Source organism: Tiliqua scincoides, chromosome 3 (assembly GCF_035046505.1).
Source record: "Tiliqua scincoides isolate rTilSci1 chromosome 3, rTilSci1.hap2, whole genome shotgun sequence".
In the NCBI taxonomy this organism is placed as follows: domain Eukaryota; kingdom Metazoa; phylum Chordata; class Lepidosauria; order Squamata; family Scincidae; genus Tiliqua; species Tiliqua scincoides.
The window spans coordinates 4119871-4127396 of NC_089823.1; the positions used below are offsets into that span (position 1 = coordinate 4119871).

The 7526-nt window shown below is 47.1% G+C and overlaps 1 pseudogene; it reads left to right on the forward strand.

Annotated features, from left to right (window-relative positions):
• Positions 1-7406: 7406 nt before the first annotated feature.
• LOC136646316 (5S ribosomal RNA) lies at positions 7407-7526 on the forward strand (annotated as a pseudogene).

Sequence of the window (7526 nt, forward strand, 5' to 3'; positions counted from 1 at the left end):
GAGCACACACCACGAACAGCAGAGGTAAGATGCTCTTGCAGCCCAAAAGCTTGCATGTTTGCTCAGAAGTAAGTCCCAGTGAGCTCTACAGAATTTGCTTCCACGTAAATCTGAACAGGAGTACCAGCTCAGAGCAGTGATGTAGCTAGAAGGGATGCAAAGAGCGAAGTTTTGCAGGGAGCCTCACTGTGGCATGCGAGCAGCCCCTTTGGAGCCATTCCAGGTGGTGGGGGCAAAACAGAGGTATACATCCAGAAAGCCTCCCTAGAACACTTCCAGAAGGTGTACCCCTCCATTTTGCTCCCACCACCTGGAATGGCTTGAAAGAGGAAGGTAAGGGACCGCTTGCACGCTGTGGTGAGGCTCCCTGCAAAACTTAGTGCTTTGCACCCCCTCTAGCTATGCCACTGCCTCACAGAGCAAATGTAATAAATACCGAGCCTGGTGTTACAACCTGTAGTGCTCATAGAATCTCCCTTATTCTCACCTGTAATGGCTTCCCCATTTATTCTAAAAGAGCGAACTCACATTCCTTTAATGTGCATGGATCTGTCCTTGCCACGACTGTGAATGTTGTTCTCACAAGAGATTCATGTGGGCATTGGAGCATGAATGGAGCTCTAAATGAGGACAAGGGTCCTGGTTTGGATTCTCTGTCTTTGTATAGCTGTGAAAAGCAACAGTGGGAGAGGACTATTGTGGGCTCCCCAAAGATCCAGATGGTTCGTTATGGGCTATATTGAGGGATCTTTGGTTTGATCCAGCAGGGTCCTTCTTATGTTCTTATGGTGCCTGCCTGATTTTCTCCATTCAGCAAATAATAGGTTCTGGAAAGAGGCTTAGATAAGGAAAGGGGGGGGGATAAACGCCCCCTTCCCTAGGATTGCTTCCAACAGCTGCTTTGTCCAAAAAAAAGAAAGAAAGAAATGCAAGCTTGGACAGTTTTGTGGACCTCCAAAGGGACATGACTTTGTGACATGTTCTCCTTTTCCAACTCATTTCACAGGCCACCTGGAGGCTACAGGGAGCTGACACCTTGCTCTGCGTGGCTCCAATGGACTTTCTCATCTGACTGACAACCAGGGTGCTGCGACAGAATACTTGACTCTCTCAAGAACTGATAATTATTGGAAAGAAAATATTGTTGTATTTAAGTTTTGTTTGTTATTTATGCCTCTGATCCAAAGTGACTCAAAGGATCCTATACCTTTCAGATCTGCACTTGGTCCAATCATTGCCTCACCACTGCCACCAAATATTTGCAGATCCCTTTCCGAAAGACAGTTATTTTATTCTATTTATATGTAGCTGGACTCATTGTCAATAAAATGCTATAAACAAAATGTGTTGTCCCCTTGCCTTGTTAGTCTTATTCCATTAATCTGCCTGCCCGATAATACTCCATAGCCAGGGGTGTTTGGGGGTTTTTTTTAAATGAATGGTTGGTTATGACATTGTATGTCTATAACAATGAATCCTGTTGCAGACTCCCCACTTTGCCAAGTGATGAGAGGTTTAATGGAGGGCAGAGCAGTTGGTTTCCTTTGAGTGAGACTTGATGTGCCTTTGGAGTAGTATGTGGTGGCATAGCTAGGGGGGTGCAAAGCACTAAGTTTCGCAAAGAGCCTCACCGCAGCAGGCAAGTGTCCCCTCCCCCTCCCTTTGGAGCCAGGCATACCCTTCTCAGAGCCTGAATGGCTCCAAAGGGAAGTGTCCCTTGCACGCTGTGGTGAGGCTCCCTGAAAAATTTAGTGCTTTGCACTCCCTCTAGCTACACCACTGATAGTATGATGCATTATTTACACCTATACAGGTAGCACATATGTGGCTGCAAGCAGCATGTGTATGCCTGCCAAGAATTACACTGGTAGTATGTTGAATTAGGACCATGGAGTTTGGGGTGCACAGTCTTCACTCAGCCCTGAGACTCAATGGGTGACCAGTTTCTCTCCCTCAGCCTAACCAACCTCCTCTCACAGGGCTGTTATGAGGATTTCAGTGTTCTTTGGAGAAAGGCTGGGAAAGAATGAGGGGGGGACATGATTGAGACATTCAAAATCATACAGGTGATGGACAGAGTAGATAGAGAGATGCTCTTTTCCCTCTCACATAACACCAGAACCAGGGAACAGCCACTAAAATTGAGTGTTGGGAGGGTTAGGACAGACAAAAGAAAATATTTCTTTACCCAGCCTGTAATTAGTTTGTGGAACTCTTTGCCACAGGATGTAGTGATGGCATCTTGCCTTGGATGCCTTTAAGAGAGGATCGGACAAATTTCTGGAGGAAAAGTTCATTACCAGTTACAAGTCATAGTAGGTATGTGCAAGCTCTTGGTTTCAGAGGCAGGCTGCCTCTGATTGCCAGATGCAGGGGAGGGCACCAGGATGCAGATTGTGTCTGTTGTCTTGTGTTCTCCCTGGGGCATTTGGTGGGCCACTGTGAGTTACAGGAAGCTGGACTAGATGGGCCTTTAGCCTGATCCAGCAGGGCTCTTCTTATGCTCTTAATATATATATATTTAAAAATCAGATATCCAGAGAGAAATCTGTATCCACTTTGAGTGAGAAACAAGGACTCTAGCAAACTCTAAAACTGCTGTTTCTTCACACAAGTAGCAAGCTAGAGGGGGTGCAAAGCACTAAGTTTTGCATGGCACTTCAGCACAGGCATAGCAAGAGGCCCCCTCCCCTTAGGAGCCATTCTGGACTGCTAGTGGAGGGAGGGGCCACTTGCAGGCCCACAGTGAGGCTCTGTGCAACACATAGTGCTTTGCAAGTCGAGGTGAGGTACCCTGCAAAACTCAGTGCTTTGCACCCCTCTAGCTATGCTACTGCCCTGTGCAAAGCAGAGCCTACTCTCATGTTCATTGGCATTGCCAAAGCCCACAAAACATCCTTGAGGAGGCTTCCTTTCAGAGGGCAGACATGGAAATTCTGCAGCCAGCCTTTTTCATCAGAGTTCTCCAGAGACCAGCCGACTGGCCAAGCAGGATCTTGGTCAGTGAAGAGGAGAACTAAGGTACTTCCCCACTTCACTCCATCCCTACATCTGTTGAATTTCTGCCTGTTGAGCAGCTGTTTAAAGGTCTTGCCAGGACACTGGAAGAAGCAGCAGTGTCATAGGTCTAAACTGGGTGGTCCCACAACATTAAGTGACCCTGGTACCTGGAGGATGATAAACTCAAAAGCCAAACTTTGCATGCAGATAAGAGAACTCATTCCTCCCCTACACCAAACAGAGGTTCTCCCCACCTCTGCAAACATCACAGTCTACCTGCCCCACCCGTAAGATTTCATATATTTTTCTCTCCTTGTGTTTCAACAGATAACCTGACCTATGCTCCAGCTTTCTCTATTCACCAGTGTCAGGAACATCACCCTTGGGGTAGGGAAGGACCAGGGGAGATTCCCAAATCAAGCAGAATTTAGTCCTCCTCCCCTACACCATCCTCCATGAACCCCCAAGGGCAATGTTTTCTATTTTGCTTACTCCAAGCCCCAGGTCCTATTAACATACATTTCCTTGGTCAATTATTGCACTCAATTTTCATGTATAAGATTTTTATTATAACTTTAAGGGAGCTTCAGTTGCTCCAAAAAACATATTTACATGAATTACAGTAGCTAAAACAAGAAAAGATCATATAACTAAAACATATGACCTTACAGGTCTCTCAGCACAAAAGCTGTTAACCCCCAGCTCCCTTCCTCCTGCTGCCTGTCTTTTCAGGCACCCACGCCCAGGTTTTAGTCTCTAAATTACTGATGCACTACACCTGGGTAGCCAGCAACCAACTTAATCCATCTTAAGGGGAAAGGCACTTGCCCCACCCCCATGACAACCAGGGCACTTGTCCTTTTTAAAACATGGTTCCAAAGTTTGTACCTTTTTTCCCTATTGGGAAGATGTTGGGGATGCCTTTTAAATATGTCCTTATTGTGCACAGGCCCTCTTCAGACTAAAGCTGTGTTCCTTGGCAGATGGATCTTGACACTAGTGCCATGGAGTAGCTAGAGTGGGTGCAAAGCACTAAGTCTTGCAGGAAGCCTCACCGAAGCATGCAAGAGGCCCCTACCCTTCAGAGTAATGCCAGGTGGGGGGGAGTGTATGCCTTTGATTTGCTCCCTAAGTAAGTACTTTGTACCCCCTTTAGCTATGTCACTGAACTAGTGTGCATGCAGACATGGTCACACAATGCTAGTGCTTTGCTGCATGTCCTTGAACTGTTTCTTTTCTTGGCCTTTGCCTCTGGTAAATCACTGTCTCTATTCTGTCCCTATTTTTTGCCTTTGGGGCAGTGTTTGTATTACAGGGGACTCAGCCCTCCATATTATGTGTTGATTCCTTTTGCTACTGGTTTTAAAAGGTTGTGGGGGCCATTATTTGACTGAGTCTGGGGAAGACAACTGTGGGGCAGTTGTCAGGAGGACAGACATCAGCAGGTAAAGTCTTTTGCAGCATGGAGATCAGCATGATCAATGGCTAGTGTCTGCACATTACACTACCGACTATTACTAGTGAGAACATTTATTTACTGCTTTTCATCAGTTCACAAAGCAGTTTACAGTGAAAATCAAATAACTAAATGACTCCCTGTCCCAAAAGGGCTCACAATCTAAAAAGATACAGAAAAGTCACCAGCAAACACCAGTCAGTAGGTGAGATGCTGAGCTGGGGTGAAGAAGGACAGTCACTCCCCCTGTTAAATATAAGACAGGCACCACTTGGAAAAGTGCCTTTTTACCCAGTTAGCAAGTGTTAAAAGCGCAACTACAATGGCTGGCTGAAAATTTGATACGTGCCACTCTGGCTGTGAGGTGGAGAAAATCAGTGCTCAGTGTACATAGAGAGAAATCCAGGCCAGAGCACAAACAGTGACACTCCCTAAGGAACAGTACAGAGGTGAAGAAGGGCAGAAGTGGAGTGGTTGAATAACAGCCCAATCCTATGCATGTCTACTGAGAAGCAAGTCCCATTAGTATCAGTGGGGCTTACTCCCAGGAAAGTGTGGATAGGATTGGGCTGTAACATATTTCCATACCTGAAATATGTTTTAGTACCTGAAAACATTCAGAGCGTGATCCATCAATGCTAAATGGCACATCCAGAAGGGGATCGCCTTGCAAATTCTACTGAGTCCTTTCCCTGACACACAGATCTTTAGCAGGTCAGGTTTTCCCAGTACTCCGTCCATGTCAGGAATGCTTTGCAGATTAATTTCTGAATATCAGGTTATGTGTGTCAGTAGCATAGCTACTGGGTAGATGGGACTCGTGAGCATGGGAAGGCAGCTCATCTGAGAGAAGGAAAACTCTATTCCCAAACCTCCACTGCCTTGTGGCTACATCCAGTTATGGAAAAGGCTTCAGGAGTCAACCTCAAGGCAAAATCTGGAGCCGGAGTCCCTGAGGTAGTTCATGGCTGAACACAGTCCCGTTCTGGCAACTCCTGCGACGCCGCTGGAACCAACCGTATTGGCCTCTGCCTTTCCATTGGACCATTTCAGCGACGTGGAGAGGGGGGATTTGCTGCATGGGAAACAGTATATCCTCCATATCTACTTTACCCAGGCTTCGTGCACTGGAGAGGACACTGTTCCAGAACCACCATTCAGAGTGCGATACCGAGACTGAAGGATGCCAACAAGCAGGGTTTGGGAGTACAAGAGCCAGCCTGGTTCAATGGTTAGTGTTGATTAGGAAGCCCTGGACTCAGATATAAAAGTTGCCTTGAACAAGTTGGTATGAGCTGCTTCAGATGAGACTTTCCCTGTTGAAAAACATGCATGCTCACAGAGTTCATCCAGTCTGTACCCCCACAACTGGGGAAAGTCACCAGGAAGCGGGGCAGGGGGTGGGAGGATATGGGCACACTCATCTTTAAATATATGGGTCCAGTTAAGTTGGAATGTATTGCCCAGACTGTCCCACGCTGACGTTGGTCCAGTCACAGCCTTTCAGCTTACTCTGCCTCACTGAATTTTTGAGAGGATAAAACGGGGTGGAGAAAACCATGTGTGTTGACCAGAGCTCCTTAGAGGAAAGGTGGGATGAGAATAATCATAAGCATGTAAGAAGTAAACTCACCTGAGTTGAATGGGGCTTAAAAGTGCAAAGGATTGGAGCCCAACTTGTCACATTTTTAAAAAGACAAAAGTCTTTGTAGTGGTTCACTTCCAGAGCAGAAACTCTTGCACCTGTTATCCCATCCATGCAGTCACCTGAAGCAGGTTGCATCAGTGGCAGATTGTGAAGGGTTCTAATGGGGTGGCAGACTTGGGGCACCTTTCGCCCCAGTGCTGCTATTGCCACTTCTTTCCAGCCTGCCAACCTACAGTGGTCTGCTTCCTGCTCACTTGAGTGAGAAGCAATCATTCTATTATCTTTGGATGAGTTAATATGACAAAGTCATAGTGCTTCTGTCCTAAACATCATGTACTTCCTTGTACTTAATGGAGCTGAATGTGGCAGCTCCAAAGGAGTTCACTTTGTGTGTTTTTGCAACTGCCCAATTCAAACAATGCCTTTCCCCAATCTTAGTTGTATAGCAAGGGCCAGAGCTGGCCCAGAAACACAGGGAGGCAGCCAGTGGCATAGCTAGAGGGGGAGCAAAGCACTAAGTTTTGCAGGTGCCTGAACGCGCCATGCAAGTGGCCACTCCCCCTCCCATTCTGGGCAGGGGAGTGAAACAAAGGCATTCTGGAATGGTTCCGAAGGACAGGGACTTGCATGGCATGTTCAGGTGCCTGTAAAACCTAGTGCTTTGCACCCCCTCTTGCTATGCCACTGGAGGCAGCTACCCTCTGGCTGCCTCCACCCCAATGCCCTTTCCCCACCCTGCCAGCATATAAGTGATGAGCCAGTTATCACCATTTCTTCTCCTCCTGCTTCCACTCCCTAAACATTCAAAAGAAGGAAGTGTGGAGGAGAGACAAGATGCTGTCACAGGAACACGATCAACAGAAATGCACAAATGTGGGGAAGCACACTACAACTTAGTCATGAGGGCTCTTTGCACAATATAGTGTACACAAATTCAGGTGGCACATATGTGACATATTTTCATGTGAACCACTGTGCGGTCCATTGTTTCATTTCAAGTCATCCTGGGACCTCGACTCCTAAGTGATGTCGAGTGCACAGGGTCAGAGGTTGACCCAGTCAGACACTGGCTGAGGACCCATGCCCAACAAAGAGGTCACCTGGCAAGGCTGACTCCTCCTGAACCCTCACTACTGGTGACAGTTATACCACCCATTGCATAATTGGGGGTGGGGGAGGTAAGTGGAAAGCACCACACAGGGCTTTCAGCAACCTGAGGCCTGCACTGAGAGTACAGATTGCCCACAATGAGGCAAGCACACCAAATGGAATGTATTGATAACTACATATGCATTCAGATTAGGTGACAGCAACTGTTGCCCTGCACGTGCCCAATCTCATCTGATCTTGGAAGCTAAGCAGAGTCAGGCCTGGTTAGTACTTGGATGGGAGACTGCCTGGGAATACCGGGCGCTGTAGGCT